Raw genomic sequence first — 18,444 nt, forward strand, 5'->3', positions numbered from 1 at the left:
TATATTATATATATAATATATATAATATATATATTATATATATATTATATATATATTATATATATATTATATATAATCTATCTGTCTATATTATATCTATATTATATATAGATATATAATATCTATATATCTATATATCTCTATATATATGTATTATCTATATATCTATATTATATATAGATAAATAATATATATATTTATGTTAAGTAATATTTGGTCATTGTTGGAAATATACAAGTATATAGAAAAAAATTAAGGCATTCATAATCTCACCACCCTCATCCCCAAAATAGCTCCTATTATCATTTATATATATGTATGAATATATATATCCTGTTCTTTTTAAAAGATATATAATTTTCTTTTTAAACATTTTCTGTTTTTATGAATTCCTTTTTGTTTTAATCTCTGAAAAATTTAGACATATTTATTACAAAGTCCTTTTTGAGATTCCCAGTTTGGAAGTCTCTTACTTTCATGCTGATGGATTCTTACAGTTCGTAATTTTTGTCTGTGTAAGTTTTGTCTTAAGAGCACTATCTTCAGCTGGAGTCCAGTGTGTACTCTGGGTGGTGGCGGTCTTCCTACAGAGCACTTCTGCTTTTGCCTTTGTGAGATCCTTATGGTTTCGTTGGTTTCTTGGGTTCTGGGTTTCTTTAGGGGAGATGGTGTGAATTCAGGCTCCCCCTGACACCTAGGGCAGCTTTGGGGTTCAGATTTCTCCTGGGTGCCTTTTTGTTTTTTTCTATCTGTAGTATGTGTTAAGTATACCACTTTACAGACAGGACTGCCTCTTCCCAGTTTTGGCCTTTCTGTTCTACTTCTAACTTTCTGCTGTGTTCAGGATCTGAGGGTCTCACTCCCTTGAGTTGTGAGTGTTGCCCTACTCTTATGCAGCTTCCCACTTCATATCTGGCTCTGGAGGTTTCTTTTGCTTGCTCTAGATCATGTATCTATTGAAAATATTTAAAGATTTGTATTTTATTAAACATTTCTACATGTTTCCCTTATCACCTCTGTCTAACCTGTCTTTTTTTCTTTGCACAGGTGTATACTTTAAACAAAGTTGGGAATATACTATACTTACTGATAATCTCCTTTTTGGAAACCTAATAGTATATGGTGAATTTTTTTCCATATTCTTTGAGAACATGATTTTTAATTACTATCTGATATTCCTTTTATTGGGAGATTTACCATATATTATTAAATAAATTATCTATTTTTTAGAAGTTTAGGTTGTTTTCATTTTCCATTATTTTAAGTAAAAATGAAGTAAAGATCTATACCAAAATTTCTTCGCTCATTTTGGAATACTTCTGTAGAATAATTCCTACAAATGGAATTGTTTCATCAACATTTTTGAAGAAAGCCTTGTTAATTTGAGGCTTTTGAATCCATTGCTGCTAAATTGTGCTACAAAGTTTGTTCCAGTTTTCACCCCATCAGTGTGGTCTGTCAGTCTGTGCCCCATATGTCAGGGTCTCTGTTTCCCAGAACATATAATCCGATTATTATCCCTTTAAAAGTATGGTTAATTTTCTGAGCAAAACAATGGTATTAATATTTCATTGTTATTTTAATTTTCATTTAGCTTAATGGCCATTTAAAAATATAGTTTGAATAGATCTGTGATATTTTCAGCTTTGCAGCCTCGACCTACTGGGAGCTCAAGTGATCCTCCCACCTCACCCCTCCAAGTAGCTGAGACTACAGGGAAGCACCATCACACTGGGCTAATTTTTGTATTTTTTGTAGAGACAGGGTTTTGCCAGGTTGCCCAGGCTGGTCTTGAACTCCTGGGCTCAGGTGATCTGCCTACCCCACCACCATCCTTCACCCAGTCCATTTCCCACCCAGGATTATAGGCATGAGCCTGTTCCCAGCCTTCTTTTGTTATTTGCTGTCTTCCTATTGCCTCCCAAAAGAGTTGGATCTTTAGGTGGAAGTTGTATTTGTTAAGGGCAATGATGGGTGAGAGAGGTTGCAAACTGTAGAAGCTGAGGAAAGAATTAAATTCCTTAACATAAGAAAAGCTGTTGAGATGGAGGTTGAGGGAACAAGGCCTTGGAGAAGGGGAGACTGGAGCCCAGAAAGGAAGGGCCAGGAGTTGTGTCAGGGTAGAGAGTTTTAGAGTGATCAGAGAGGAGGTGGCTCTCTTGCAGAGAAGAGCTTTGGAGAAAGATAGAACAGTTAAAGGAAATTTTGCAGTTTTGCCCAGTGGTGTGTAAAGTAAATTTTTCTTCTTGATTTCTCCACAAAGTCTTAAGCAAGATATTTCTTGTTAAATGCATTGCCAGGTTGGCTGTATTTGATAGGAATGCATTGAAGCTGTGGTTATGGCCTATGATGGGCATCAGATAAGAGCCAAATACTGGATGGAGAAAGGTCGAGCAGAAATGAACCTCCTGAAGTAGCCCTGGTAAGACTGAAGCAAGGCTACGCTCACTGATGACAAAAGGAGTCCAGTTTTTCCTCTTATATAAGTTCTGGGGTCCTGGTATACATCAAAGAATGGAGAGGGATCTACATAACAACTAGCATTGGTCTTCTAATACTGAGTATGCGTAGAGCTAACTTTGATTTAGTTTAGGAAAATAAGGAACATAATCTGGGAGTTATAGAATATATTAGTTGAATTCTCTTTAAAACTATCAACAGCTAAGATCTCCTACAATAGTTCTGCTCTTGTTAATTTCTTCATTTCATTTTTTTTTTTTTTTTTTTTGAGATGGAGTTTCGCTCTTGTCACCCAGGCTGGAGTGCAGTGGCATGATTTTGGCTCACTGCAACCTCCACCTCCTGGGTTCAAGCGATTCTCCTGCCTCAGCCTCCCAAGTTGCTGGGATTACAGGTATGTACCACCACGCCCAGCTAATTTTGTATTCTAGTAGAGATGGGATTTCACCATGTTGGCCAGGCTGGTCTCGAACTCCTGACCTTAGGTGATCCTCCCGCCTCAGTCTCCCAAAGTGTTGGGATTACAGGTGTGAGCCACTGCACCTGACCTCTTCTTTTATTTCTAAAGTTATACAACCCATGGCATATAAACATTAATGCCTATTATGTCTTAATTTTGGCTTGAACCTCTTAGGCCTGTAAAATGACAGTGGTTTTCTTTGGTAGGTTTTTTTTTGTTTGTTTGTTTTTTTGAGACAGGTTCTCACTCTGTCGCCCAAGCTGGAGTGCAGTGATATGATCATGGCTCACTGCAGCCTCGACTTCCCAGGCTCAAGGGATTCTCCTACCTCAGCCTCCTGAGTAACTAAGACCACAGGTGCATGTCACCACGCCTGGCTAATTTATTTTTATTTTTCATAGAGATGGGGTCTCTCTGTGTTGTCCAGGCTCGTCTCAAACTCCTGGGCTCAAGCGATACTCCTGCCTTGGCCTCCCAAAGTGCTGGGATTATAGGCGTGAGCCACGGTGCCTGACTTCTTTAGTAGTTTTTTATTTAAAGTCCTCTTTTGATGTGCATACTCTTACTCAGCATTGTCAATGACTTGTTCTGGAATGTGAAGCATATAATTTTACCCCTCAATCTAAATGCTGTTTTTCTTAATTGTGAAGTGAGGAGTGTTGACGGGACTTTATAACTGTTAGAAATCATTAAACTTGAGTGTCGTGATTCATTTATGAGGGTAACGTCATCTAATAATGAGGTAATGGATGTGGAACTGCTTTGGAAAGTATAAAATGCTTGATGAAGTGCAGTTACCAATTTTTCTAATGCCAAGATACTAGTGAGAAACAATTTCCAGAGTTGGTAGTGGGCACCACTTTACTCCTCCAGAAGCAAAAGGTATAATTACTTCATAGTTCTCTGGCAAATATCTGGTTTCCCTAAGGGGCATCTATCTTTTGCGAGTAGGAAAAACTCTAACCTATTTGGTAGAATCCTTCCAAACTCTAACCCATTTGATAGAATCATTCAGTGGTGGCATTCAGACTATTAAAATAATTATAAAACATAGATTTATTAATTAGTTGTATTCTTTAAGTAAATTGTGTTAATAATTTGATAGTTAATTATTTGTTATGGCATTCTTTGTGATTGATATTTTTCAGTACCTTTTCAAATCCATAACCTATCGAAACTTAGGATTTTAGGAAATACTTCTATGAATCCTTGAAAAAACATGCATGTATAAGACAATTCCTTCTTTTGTCTTTTAAATAGGGAAGGCCAGCTTTGGATTGTGTAGGTTGCAAAATGCAGTACCTCAGACTTGCAACTCTGAAAAGCACTGTTTGAAATCGCTGTAAAGAGTGAAAAACTTCAAGTTTTAACCAATGTGTGTTTTAGAGGTTAAAGTTTAAACCCTGACTTGGAAGCACGCTGGGTAGGACTCCTCTGCTCACTCAGACTCAAGTTGGATCATCAGAATCTCTCTTGTGTTGCTGTGAATGATTTGCATTGAAATTCCCAGCTAGAACTGGAGGAAAGAGGATTACAAACCAGGAGGTAATACCTGGGTTATTCCAGAGCACTTGGAAATGACTCACAGCTTCCTGCTCTCTGACAGTTCTTTAGTGTTGGTCTTGAGGCATTCATTCTGAATGAGATATTTGTCATTATGGGGAGTTACAGTCTGAGCATAATCTCTAATGTATAATTTCCTGTTACTAAATAATACATAGAAAATAGGAACAAGGTACTTTTTCAGAGGAAAAAAAAATGATTTAAAAATTTGTGTCATTTTCACAAAGCTCATTTAAATCTTTTAATCCATTCCCTGAGTATCATAAGACAGGTCACATTCTGCCCACACTTCACCCTGGCAGTTCTGTACCGACAAGTCAGGTTCTAGGGCAGCTTCTAACAGGAGAAGGTCTTAGGGGGTACAACATAAGATGTAGGCATGGAAGGGGCTTGATGGAGACCACCAATATGAAGGTATTATATAATTAAGGATCTGGACTTAGCAGACTCCTTGGGTTCAGAGCCCAGCTCTGCCACTTATGTGAAGCTTTTGGGCTCAATTTCTTTAATTCTAAAGTGCGAACTGTAATAATATCAACCTCAGAGAGCTGCTGTGAAGATTCAATGAGTCAATACATGTAGTACTTAGAACAGTGCTTGGCCTATAGTGAACACCCATGAATGCCTGTTATTAAAGGGGTAAGGGAAGTCTCACTTGCTGTGTGTGGACTGCCACTGTGTATGAGGCATGAGTGCTGTCTTTTGTGTTTTTTGGATAGGGAGCTAGGGGGAGATTTTATGAGCCATGTTTATAGAACCTTCATGTGTTTTTGATTGGATGCAATGAGTTCAGGTCAGGAGAAGATTCTTAGGACGGCATGCTTGCATTTGCTTAGGATTCAGATTTAAAACTTCATCTTTGCTTCATGCAAATAAAAAGACTACAGAAGGCAAATGAGTATAGGAAAAAGTTTCTCCATAGCTTTAGGTCTTGTCTTCTTGATATCCCTTTACTACAGGCATGGGCATGTTGCTGAAGCTCTGCCAATCACACAACATCCTGGGAACTAGACTGTCATCCTCAGATAGCAGCAGAGGCATCTGGAGACAGTGCTGCAAAGCAGCACATCATAATTCTTACTGTGGAGCTCCGTGGAGCTGTCTGGCGCCTGTTCTTTGGGAGTCTATTTCTTCAACTCTCTCTTGATTCTTTGAGTCAATGCCCTGAATCTAGTTCATTATTTTTTTGATAAATGTTACCAGAATCAGGTTTGTTTGTTGCTTATAGTGAAAATACCTTAATTGGCACAAATAGCAAGTAGGAAGATTAAATCTTTCCACTGTCAGTAGGTAAGGCGACACAGATGAAGCTAAGAGTCCTGGAAGTCATAGAAAATTCCTTCTTAGAAAGCATGGCTTGGAGGGAGTGAGAATATCCCTTCTTTTCTAAGGTACATAAGAAGAAATGCATTTTTGACCTATTTGGGTGGAAAAAGGGAGAGTCCTTAAGTTGGCCAATGTTGGCCTGCTCTAAATACAAGGTGTAGCATGTAGGTGTGTTTGGAGATGGGAGTGGTGATTTTTCATGTGCCAGATATGCAAATTACCAATAGTCAAAAAGACTAACGGAAAATTAAAGGCTTTCCGGAATTAAAGCCTTTAATTAAAATTAAAGAAGTGACATTTTTTGAATAGAATCATCACCATCATTGCCACTGAGAAATTAAAAGTGATGTTGTTAACTAAAATCTATATTGTATTGCATCAACTTATCACCTTAGGAGTTTCTTTAGGATAATGGTGTATCATATTTCTTCTATACTTAAAAATTACAAGGTGATAAGATGCTATAATACAATATAAATAGTCAAGAACTCCATTTGTCAGATTATGAGTGGTCTGTTGGGAAGACCAGTAAGGTTTTTCTCCCTTAGCTGGGGTTTGCATCTTTTTTAGTCTGCCTGTTCATTTTTCTTTTTCTTTTCTTTTTTTTTTTTTTTTCTTGAGACAGAGTCTCGCACTGTTGCCCTGGCTGGAGTGCAATGGCACAATGTTGGCTCACTGCAACCTCTGCCTCCCGGGTTCACGCGATTCTTCTGCCTCAGCCTCCCAAGTAGCTGGGATTACAGGTGCACACCACCATACCCGGCTAATTTTTTGTATTTTTAGTAGAGACGGGGTTTCGTTATGTTGACCAGACTGGTCTCGAACTCCTGACCTCATGCCTGTTCATTTTTCAATTCATTTTTTCAGCCAATTGGTACCTACTCTAGAAAGCCTTCCTTGAATCTTCTAGTCAGATGATTCTTTCTTTCCTACTTATTTCATTCTAGACTGTACAGGGGTTCTAGTTCATTTTGAGAGCTGACTCTCTAGTAGGGGCTGTGTGGAGGACTGTGTTGAAAAGGGATCCTGAACCACTCAAGGCTCAGTGAGAAAGAACTGCAATTGGTGAGGGATGTCTGCAGTGGATAAGGGAGTCATGTGTTTGCCATTGCTGTCATCTTTGGTTCATTGACTCCCTTACTAAGTTGTAAACTCTTTGAGTCAGGTCTGTGTGTGAGTCACCATTTGATTGCCTCCAACACTTGGCACAACACCTAGCACCTTAGATGTTCTCAATAAATCTGTTCTGAAATGAAATGAGGGCAATGAAGGAAAAAATTCATGGTGGAATTTGAGCTTTGCTTTGAGTGGGGGTAAAGAATGGCTGTGGGAGAATAGAGTTTCTAGGGACAGGAAATGGCATGAAGGAAAGTTGTAGAACAATACGGAAGAGGCCTCAGGAGAAAGAGGAGGCCTTTTTCAGGATGTAGTGGGAAATCAAGATTGTTGAAAGGTTTGGAGTCTATAGGTAAAGGTTTAACTAAAATTGTTGCGGCTGTGATCTCATGAAGGAAATTGAAGTATAGTTTAATGGAACAAACTAAAAAAGACGAGAAAATTCAGTTGCGGGAGGCATCAGTTTTGGGAATATTTTCCTCCTCCAGGATTTGAAAATAGAGAATTGGGCAGCTTGTGTGATTATGAGTAGCAATATAGTGACATTATTATGGTCAACTGGAACTTCAAAACAATAATAAAAGCAACAAATAGATTTGATAAAGAAGCTCTCATTTCTAATGTTCCTACATAAAAGGTTTATTTCAGGCCAATTTTTTTGAGAAGCTGTACCTATGTTAGATATCTGACCATATATAAAAATGCCTGTACAAAAATGAATGGAGAGTTTTTAATTTCTTCAGCTTCATTCACTCCTGAATTGTCTGCCATACATCCTTCTTGTTCCCTTTGTGCTTTGAAAGCACATTATCATGCCACACAGCAAACTATAGTGTGGGTCTTACTGAGACCTGGGTCAGGCACCACTTTGGAAATCTAACTAACTTAAAGGGACTTGCCACTCAGTGTACCTGTTTTTGGTAGGATGTTGGATAAATCTGCAAACATCTTGGACATATATATTTTTTACTCTCAGATACTAAGTAAATTGCTTTTTTCTCTTTACATGCAATACTTTAGAAGTTTCCTGATTTTAACGATTTATTGACTTTGTATGTCATTGCAGCTAGATTGCCCTGCCCTGCCTCATGTCAGAAAGACCTGCCCATTTCTCATAATATATTACTACTCACTTTGTCATCTTTAGCTGAAGGTGAATTAAAAGTTAATAGGAGCCGGGCTTGGTGGTACACGCCTGTAGTCCCAGCTACTCGGGAGGCTGAGGTGGATCATCTGAGCCCTGGAGTTCCAGGCTGCAGTGAACCATGATCATGATACTGCACTCCAGTTTGGGTAACAGAGTGAGACCCTATGTCAAAAAAAAAAAAAAAAAAAAAAAAAAAGGCCAGGCATGGTGGCTCACGCCTGTAATCCCAGCACTTTGGGAGGCTGAGACGGGTGGATCACCTGAGGTCAGGAGTTCGAGACCAGCCATGACCAACATGATGAAACCCCATCTCTACTAAAAATACAAAAAATTAGCCAGGCATGGTGGCTCATGCCTGAAATCTCAGCTACTAGGGAGGCTGTGGCAGGAGAATTGCTTGAACCTGGGAGATGGAGCTTGCAGTGAGCTGAGATTGCGCCACTGAACTCCAGTCTGGGCAACAGAGCGAGACTCTGTCTCAAAAAAAAAAAAAAAAAAAGTGAATAGGAAGAATTTTTCTGAATGAAGGGAAAGGGAAGAAAAGGTACAAAGCAGTCATAGGTCTAGGTCTAGAGACCCTTAGGCTATGAATATAATCTTTAATACTGCTGATCAATGTGGGAGCAACTATAAACTGACTTCTGTGGTTCACTGATGCACTGAGTTTCTGGGATTAGGTGAGGTGGTGGTAAAATACAAATTATGACCAAAGTAATGCCTATTATCTAGATATAAACTTATTTGGAAAATATAATTATAGTTAATTTTCTTTCCCAATTCAGAATGCCCAAATATTCTCCATCCTTTGAGGAAGTGACTTGCCTCCCATTTTCTTCATGTAGATTGTTTGTTTTTGTCTCTATATATTCGTTTAGACACTTGTTGCTCAAAGCAATAGAAACCCAGTTTAAATGGCTTTTAATAAATTGTTTTGAGTAACCACCAAAAGAAAGAAAAAAACCACAGTGGGATTCAGGACTCTGAATTCGTGACTACCCTGCCAGAATGTGTCTTGTCTTTACTGTTTGTTTTCTGCAGTGTTGGTTTTGGCTTCTTTTTTTTTTTTTTTTTTTTGAGACTGAGTCTCGCTCTGTTGCCCAAGCTGGAGTGCAGTGGTGTGATCTCACCTCACTGCAACCTCTGCCTCTCAGGTTCAAATGATTCTTGTGCCTCAGCCTCCTGAGTAGCTGGGACTACAGGTGCCTACCCCCATGCCCGGCTAATCTTTGTCTGGTTTTGGCTTCTTCTTAGCCTTGTGTTCTCTCTTTGTTGGAGGCATGATGGCTGCAGCTGCTCTGACCTCTACTTCCTCTCTGATTCAGGGGAGCATGTGGGGATTCTCATTATATAACGCTTTACAAAAGCCTTGTTACGTCTTGTTGGCTCCAGCTGGATTTTATGCCTATTCCTAAAGCAAAATCACTGTGGCTGGGGAATACGATGTGCTGCGTGGCTTGGACCTGGAACCTCAGCCAAAAATGGCATGGATGTATCATTACAGGGGGAACATCAGAACTAAAGTTAGGACTGTTGCCAGAAGAAGGGAAATAGTTTCTGAAGGAGAAAATAAAACATGTTGAGGAAATTACACTTGAAGTGTTAATACAGACATTATAATGATGGGGACTTGGGTAATACTCATGTGTTGAATTTTCCCAGAGAGCCAGAGAAGGCCTAAAGTGGCAGTAGGGGTAGGGGACAGTAGATGGGATATAAATACTAAATGAGAAGAAAAAGATCCTGGGATGCTAGGCAGGCCCAGTTGCCTGAGCTGGGAAAGTCTCTGTGGTTAATAGGCTTGTGACCTGCTGGCCCCTCATCTTTCAGAGGAGGTGACAATTGGAAATACCCCTTATTGGGTTCAGGGATATGATGAGTGGTATAAAACTGAGGTTGGGTTTTGACAAATTTAGAGAGCAAATGTTTTCTTCTGGCCCTCAGTGAGCTAATTTGACAGAAGCATTTCTTTTTCTTTTTTCTTTTCTCTTTTCTTTACTTTTAAGAGATGGAGACAGGGCTGGGCACAGTGGCTAACGCATGTAATCCCAGCATTTTGGGAGCCCGAGGCAGGTGGATCACCTGAAGTCAGGAGTTCGAGACCAGCCTGGCCAACATGATGAAACCCCGTCTCTACTAAAAATATACAAAAATTAGCTGGGCATGGTGATGTGCACCTGTAATCTCAGCTTCTTTGGAGACTGAGGCAGGAGAATCACATGAACCCAGGAGGCAGAGGTTGTAGTGAGCCAAAATTGTGCCATTGCACTGCGGCCTGGATGACAAGAAAGGAACTCTGTCTCAAAAAAAAAAAAAAAAAAAACCCAAAAAACAAAGAGATGGAGACAAGGGGGTCTCACTGTCTTGCTCAGGCTGGATTCGAACTCCTAGCTTCAAGCAATCCTCCCACCTCAACCTTTTGAGTAGCTGGGACTCCAGGCACATGCCACTGTGCCCAGCTGATGGGAGTGTTTCTAAAGAAACACACAGCATTTCCATCAAGGCTCCCTGGGAGGCCAATGAATGAACAGAATCAAGAAGGTGAGGAACCAAACTTAATAGACTGAAGGACTCATCTGGCACACACAGTGCTTTATAATAATTCAAATTGTTTGCCAAAGCTTAAAAATCAAATTTCACGTAAAAATATTGATCTCTGACTTTCTTTGAAAAATCAGAAGATCTGGCAACCCTGGGCCTCATTTCTCTTGGCAACAGTCCACAGGAGTTCAGCAGTGGCTGCTCCTTGTCAGAGCCCTTCCCATCCCCTACCAGGCCTGAATCACACTTCTGACTTCCTGCCTGGCCCTTGTAGGCTTAGAGACATGGATGGGATTTCCAGGGGGTAGGCATTATGGACACATTAAGGAAGGGGTAAAGGTTGGGGAGTCAAATGGGGAGGGGCCTCTTTCTTCATCCAGGACTTCAGGAACCAGGAAGAATGTTCATGGCTGTAGATTGGAAGTCTTGCTGAGCTTGGGGCCATGGGGCATCATTGTTCAGCAGGTCCTCAGAAGAACTGATTCCCACTTCGTAGATTCTAATTTCCTCAGCTTACAAGTTATCTATATTCACCCAATGTTGGATTTAGAGAGGACTTAAGGCTTTAGGAAAGTACTGGGGACTAAGTCATTCCCTTTCTTTCACCCCTACAAATAGTTCCAGTCAGTCTTCTATTGATACTTTTTATTGTGCATTGGTCAGTAAATCCTACTTTGCACCTTTTATATATACTTTTAATCTAGTTTCCTATTTTCCAGCTAAGAAAACTTACTAACCTTGGCTCTACCAACAAAGAGGCAAAGATTTTTGTGCCCCTTGGACAAGCTGCAGTGAGGGAGCAGTGCCTGTGTCCTCGGAGGCATGGCAAATCCATTAGCGCATCTATCTGAGGGGAGCCGAGGGCACAGAGTAGGAGGCGGGGGAACCAAGGTGAGGCACGTTTCACATTGTCCCTCTTTGCCTAGGCCATCCCTTCAATATGTACTTCCTCACTGATCACTTGAAGTGTTTGGGTTTCAAAACTGAATAGCACCTGTTTGGTGTTAGCCATGGATAATGGGGAGAACTCTGGGATAAAGGCCTTGTGAGAAGAGGCTACGTTGTTGTTGGTTTTTCTTTGTTTGCTTGTTTGTTTTTGGCATGCTGATTTAACCATTCAGTAAGCAAGTCTAACTCTGCACGCTCATTCATTCAGTTGCACAAGTCAAATAACATTTGAACCTCTGTGTTTGAGTGACCAAATCCCATGTGTTAAAAAGTAAAGTCAGAGCTGTGGTGCCAGCAGCTTTGATTTCAGTATGTTGTCTTTCCTTGGGAAAGTTATTTCTTCTAAGTCCTTCTGTACAGCCAATTTTTGGGTCCGCGTCCATATTTTTCTTCACCAAATACTTGCTGAGTCATTGCATGTTTTTACATTGTTATTCTGGTAACTGCCGCCCCTGACTTGCACTTAGGTTTAATGAAGAAAGGATAATTTTGCTGCAACGTGAATCTCTCTCATACCAAATGCTTTTCCAAGAGCTTGTTTCTGTTTTCTTCATGTCTTTGGTCTTTGTCTTTCTCTTATTCTTGTTTTCTCTTAAACGCGTGCACGTGAGTATGTGTGTACATATGCATATTCTTACCCACCCCTTTTAGCCTTCTCACATCACCATTCTATATGATACAATTGTCTTGGTTACAATTAGGTCAGAAACTTTTTTTTTTTTTTTTTTTTGAGATGGTCTGGCTCTGTTGCCCAGGCTGGAGTGCAGTGGTGTGATCTCGGCTCACTGCAACCCACACCTCCTGTGCTCAAGCGATCCTCCCACCTCACCCTCCAGAATGGCTGGGACTACAGGCTCAAGCCACCACGGCCGGCTAATTTTTGTATTTTTTTTAGTAGAGATGGGGTTTCACCATGTTGCCCAAGCTGGTCTCCATCTCCTGAGCTCAAGCGATCTGCCCACCTTGACATCCCAAAGTGCTGGGATTACACGTGTGAGCCACCATGCCTGGCCCTAGCTCAGAAACTTCTAACCCAAAGCCATATATGATATATGCTGAATAACTCCTATAATACGTGGCATATAGTATAAAAAGAGACCCCTTTATATCCAGATTTAAACAGAAAGTGAATTAGAAGATGATTCTAATTTGTTCATCAAAGAGCAATAATCATAAGATTGTACTATTTACAAAAAATCAGTTTAAATTAAACTTTTCAGGCATTAACAGTTGAACCTGATAAGCACTATATTGTATGAGTATAGTTTTAGGAGAAACTGATTCTTACCCATCTTTATATCTTCATTTAGCCCAGCCAAATAGGATTTATTTGTTGAATACATGAATGAATGAATTTAAACTCCCTTACTAGGGGCCACATGTTGGGGCTTTTAAGTAAATAGTAGAAAAGTCTTGGTGGCAAGTCTGACAGCCACTGAAGGCCATCCCAAATTGCAAATGCATGGGAATATAATGACCGTGGCTGGTCATGGAGATGACCATGGTGGCGGCCCGTGTGGTGAGGCAGTAGGGAGGGGATGTAGGTAAGCCCTGTCTGTTCTCTGCTTTGCTAGAAGATTTCTTTGTTTATATATCTAGTGTTTGCACAAGAGGATCAGAACTTAGAAGCTTCACCTAGGGAAGAATGAAGGCTATATCATTAACTCCTTTGTAAAATGATTAGGAAAAAGTTTACAAATACTATTATTTTTTTGAGACAGAATCTTGCTCTGTTGCCCAGGCTGGAATGCAATGGTACAATCATAGCTCACTATAGCGTCAAACTCCTAGGCTCAAATGATGCTCCCATCTCAGCCTCCCAAGTAGTAGGACTATAGGTGCGTACCACCATGCCTGGCTAACTTAAAATTTTTTTTCTTTTTTTGTAGAGACAAAGTCTCACTATGTTGCCCAGGCTGGTCTTGAACTCCTGACCTCAAGCAATCCTCTGGCCTTGGCCTCCCAAAGTGTGGGGATTACAGCATGAACCACTGCCCCTGCCCAACAAAAATTATTTTGGTAGATTTAGAAGAAACACCATGTATAAACATGTGGATTAAAAAATTTGAATGCTGTCAAATTAGTCTTTGTGCTTCTAATACACAGCACAGTAAAGAGGTACAGCAAACAAGTGCTCAATAAGTTGTTGTTGAATAAATAAATGGGTAAGTGAATGAAGAGAACTGGTTATTGACGTATAGAAACTCTTCATCTCCTCTTGTCAGTTGGTGGCACATTTCCCATAAACTGTTGTTTTATTTGGCCCTTTGTTATCTAGTACTCCTTATGCTCTGTGAAGAGAAATATTAGAGAAATATTACCTTTAATGAATTTTACTAACCTTTCCCCACATATACAACACAAGGCCAGTGGGAATATAAAAATATAAAATATCCTTTACCTGCAAGGAGCAAACAATGATAGGAAGGTGGGATGAAAATAAAATAGCAAAATAAGACCATTACAACACAACACATAACCAAGAATAAATTAATGTACATGAACGGAATAATACATAAGAAATGAAGACACTGAGCAAAGGAAAAGACAGAGGTGATGAAGTCTTATGCCAATGGGAAGGCGTTAAGGATATGGGGGAATTGGCCTTCCAAGCTGTCAAATTGAGAGTGGAGAACAGAGACCGCATTAATTTGGCAATGTGGGTTATAATGAAATGGTAAATACTTGGGAAGACTGAAGCAGAAAAAAGTCCCAATGTTAAAATAACAGTGTATTGTTATTTTTTGTTTTTGTAGGAGATTGTCAGGCCTCCCTTTAAGAGATCACAAGCCGGGCACCGTGGCTCATGCCTGTAATCCCAGCACTTTGGGAGGCTGAGGTGGGTGGATCGCCTGAGGTCAGGAGTTCGAGACCAGCCTGGCCAACATAGTGAAACTCCGTCTCTACTAAAAATACAAAAAATTAGCTGGGCGTGGTGGCGGACGCCTGCAATCCCAGCTACCAGGGAGGCTGAGGCAGGAAAATCGCTTGAACCTGGGAGGTGGAGGTTGTAGTGAGCTGAGATCATGCCATTGCACTCCAGCCTGGGCAACAAGAACAAAATTCCATCTCAAAAAAAAAAAAAAAAAGATCACAAAAGAGTTAGTCAGTTTGGAACCAGTGTCACTTTACCCCCGGTGCGCTGTTCCTGGCTTAACACTTCATAATGGTGCATAATTGAAGTTCTCGAGGTCTCTAGGATTGTCTAAGCATGTGGGAAATTATTTTATGTGTTTGAAAATAAAATTGTCTTTTTAAAATAGCCCAGGATTTGGCAAATCCAGGCTGTTGGCAATCAAATTAATTACTTTTTTTTGTTTGTTTTTGAGATAGAGTCTCACTCTGTCACCCAGGCTGGAGTTCAGTGGCGCAATCTCAGTTCACTGCAACCTCCACCTCCCTGGTTCAAGCAATTCTTGTGCCTCAACCCCCCAAGTAGCTGGGATTATAGGTGCATGCCATCAGGCCTGGCTAATTTTTGCATTTTTAGTAGAGACAGGATTTCACCATGTTGGCCAGGCTGGTCTCGAACTCCTGACCTCAAGTGATCTGCCCGCCTCGGCCTCCCAAAATGCTGGGATTACAGGCATGAGCCACCGCACCCGACCAATTTTTAAGAAAAGTTTTCTATCATAGCTGTCCCTTGTGAATGAATGAAAAAGTTGAGCTCAGTTATTTTAGTGCTGAAGGATGCTCAGGAAATTTTTGAATTATATTGCACCATTTTCATATATTTTACCCTTTGTCCAAAGGACAGTCAAGGCTGTTATGTAGAGTAGGAGACTAATATTTAACAAAATAAATGATATCCCAATTCATACTTATATTCAACAGTCAGTAGACATTCCAGTTAAAGAAAATCTGATAAAAAATGGACAGGTTGATATGGAATATGAATACTACTTTTTCCAAAATGAATGATACAGCTCCCTGTTGTGAAATGTGGTTGAATAAGGAGATTGCTAGACAAATAGATGAAAATATTTTCCAGGTTTTCCTTTAAACTAGAAGGAAAATTCTTCAACTATTTCATAGCTGTTTTTTTTCACATAGTGATTTATTTCGGTGACCTTGTGATCTGTAAACTTGTAATGGAGGGCTGAAAATGGGAAGTAACATAGGAAAAGGGAAGGGCTGTGGTGAGAGAGACAATAATTTGCAAAGAAGAAGAGGACATGGGGTACCAGTAGAACTTCTACTCGCCAGAGATACTGAAATATTCTAGAACCTCTGATCTCAGTCAATTCTCCATAGGAACACTATCAAGTCTTTTTCCATAAAAGTCAGATAAAAGAAAGATCACATTTCTTGATATTCTTTAAAGCAACTTTATTTTTATTGTCATGCTTCATCCTGCCCGAATACTGCCAAGTCTTTCTCAGGCACCTGGAATCTGCTCCTCAGCCTCTGTTGTCCTGGGTCTAATGTAGAGCAAAAGGCTGAGAGGAAGCTCTTCTATTCTCCATCATCGGTCTTCAGTGGCTACCTGGGAAACACCCCTTGGCTTAGTCTGCAGATTCTCTCCGGTGAGGTTCTGTTGCACCTGCCACCCCTAGGGCAGCAAGCAGCAGTCTTACTTGCTGGCACCTAGAGATTTCCCTTCCTCCCCGTGGGGGCAATCTTTCCCTCTCTCTGCCTTCCTCATCTAGTGGTTTCTCAGAGGTGGCCTCTTCCCCCTGATCCGATTGCCAGGACATCCAACCTAAGTAAGCCCTCTAGGAGGTTCATGCTTCTTCCCAAAGACTGAGGGAACCACAGATTCTAGACTGGTTTTGCCTTCTGTGCTGCCAGAGTCCCTCAGATAAGAAAGTGTTATAGTGTTATTGCTGTTTTGTTTTGTTTTGTTTGTTTGAGACGGAGTCTCGCATTGTCACCCGAGCCGGTGTACAGTGGCGCGATCTCTGCTTGCTGCAACCTCCCCACCTCCTGGGTTCAAGCAATTCTCCTGCCTCAACCTCCCAAGTAGCTGGGACTATAGGCATGTGCCACCACACCTGGCTAATTTTTGTATTTTTAGTAGAGACAGGGTTTCACTATGTTGGCCAGGCTGGTCTCAAACTCCTGACCTCGTGATCCGCCCACCTCGCCCTCCCAAAGTGCTGGGATTTCAGGCGTGAGCCACCACGCCCAGCGTGTTATTGCTTTAATTGAGGAGGAAAAAGAATAAACACAATTTAACATTTCAATAAATTATTCTCCCACAATAATATTAATTATTTTAATTTCTCAAGATTGAAGTAGTTAAGTTTCCTAAAGCCTTGGTAAAATTTCCTCTGTTCAAAAACATATTCTTGGTCATCTTTATTTTTTATTATTTTTATGGCTTGATTTTCCTTTATTAGTGGCTTGTGGCTTTGGATTAAGAAGCATCCTTTTTTCTCTTTAAGAATAATTTTTCATAATATGAATTATTTAAAGCAAAAGACTAAAATACAGAATCAATATAACCTATGTCCATGTACTCACTTCCTAGATTGAGCAGACATTAGCATTTTGCCATAACTGCTTCAACTGTATCTTTAAAAAATATGTAACAGGCTGGGGACATTGGCTCATGCCTGTAATCCGAGCACTTTGAGAGGCTGAGGCAGGCAGATCACTTGAGGTCAGGAGTTCGAGACCAGCCTGGCCAACATGGTGAAACCCTGTCTCTGCTAAAAATACAAAAAAAATTAGCCAGATGTGGTGATGGGTGCCTGTAGTCCCAGCTACTCGGGAGGCTGAGGCAGGAGAATTGCTTAAACCTGGGAGGCAGAGGCTGCGGTGAGCTGAGATCATGCCACTGCACTCCATCCAGCCTGGGCAACAAAGTGAGACTTTGTCTCCAAAAAAAAAAAAAAAAGATGTAACAGATTCAGCCCTACCCTGCAAGCCCTGCTCCTTGCCTCCCTCTACATAGACCACCACTATTCTGAATTTGTTGTGTTATTCTCATGTATGTTTAAGTTTTACTACATATGTATGGGATCATAAGCAACATATATAGTATTCTGTGTTTTTATAATTTATAATAAATAGTATACTGTATGTATACTTCAGCAGTTTGCTTTTTTCATTTAGTATGATTTTGAGAAACAGATGTGATTCATTTATTTTACTGATGTATACATGTTGATTAAATAGTAATGTAAATATAGTTGGAAGAATTAACACTTTGCAGGCTTGGTTTACTGGTTATTCACATTTTAGTGTTAAGTAGTCATCATTCCTTTCTTTAAAACTAGTTATGATGCTTGCCGTGAGAGAGTAGGAATGCTAATTGAACTACATGTAGAACTTAAGAACTTGGGCACTAGAAAAACATTTGCTTTTGAATCTCTTATTTTGTCTACCTTGGGCAGGTCACCTAATCTTTGTAGGCCTCAAATATACGTTTTTAAGGGATGATGCTTGTACTATCAGTAGAGCAGATAAATGCATAGTGAGCTCATGTATGTGAGGAGGTTAGCACAGTTCCAGACCCATTGAAAGCCCTCAATAAATATTTGCCATTATATTTCATATTTCTAGACGAGGAAGAATAAAGGAAAAAGGAAATTTTGGAGGATGGATAAGGGGAAAAGCTGGCTGACCCGAGTCAGGGGCTAGCTTGAGAAGTCAGAATTTCAAGTGACCTGTGACAGGGCCACTGTGGAAGATGGGAAAATAGAATAGCTGGGAAATGAAAAGGTGCCTTTGTGGAAAGCTATAAATTATTTCACTATTTTAATCATAGATTTTGCTTTGTAAAGAAACATAGGTGCTCTTATTTAAAATGGTCACTATAGGTACTGTATATATAATTTTATCATTATCAGTATTCAGTAATGTGTATCTTTAGACCACTAGTATTTGTTTCATTTTTAAAAAATGCTTTACCAAAATTGCCTTTGCTTTTCAGTTATTT

The 18,444-nt window shown here is 40.1% G+C and overlaps 1 protein-coding gene across 9 annotated transcripts in view; it reads left to right on the top strand.

Moving 5' to 3' along the window:
* PLS1 (plastin 1) overlaps positions 1-18,444 on the top strand; it is a 132,861-nt gene that overhangs the window by 61,893 nt on the left and 52,524 nt on the right. Inside the window, exon 1 of one of the 9 annotated variants that reach the window (XM_055110586.1) lies at positions 15,782-16,084. The exons of the other annotated variants lie outside the window; for them this stretch is intronic. The gene's annotated coding sequence lies outside the window, so the exon portion shown is untranslated. Of the gene's footprint in view, positions 1-15,781; positions 16,085-18,444 lie in introns of those variants that run through there. 9 annotated transcript variants of the gene reach the window in all.

Source organism: Pan paniscus, chromosome 2 (assembly GCF_029289425.2).
Source record: "Pan paniscus chromosome 2, NHGRI_mPanPan1-v2.0_pri, whole genome shotgun sequence".
Taxonomy (NCBI): Eukaryota; Metazoa; Chordata; class Mammalia; order Primates; family Hominidae; genus Pan; species Pan paniscus.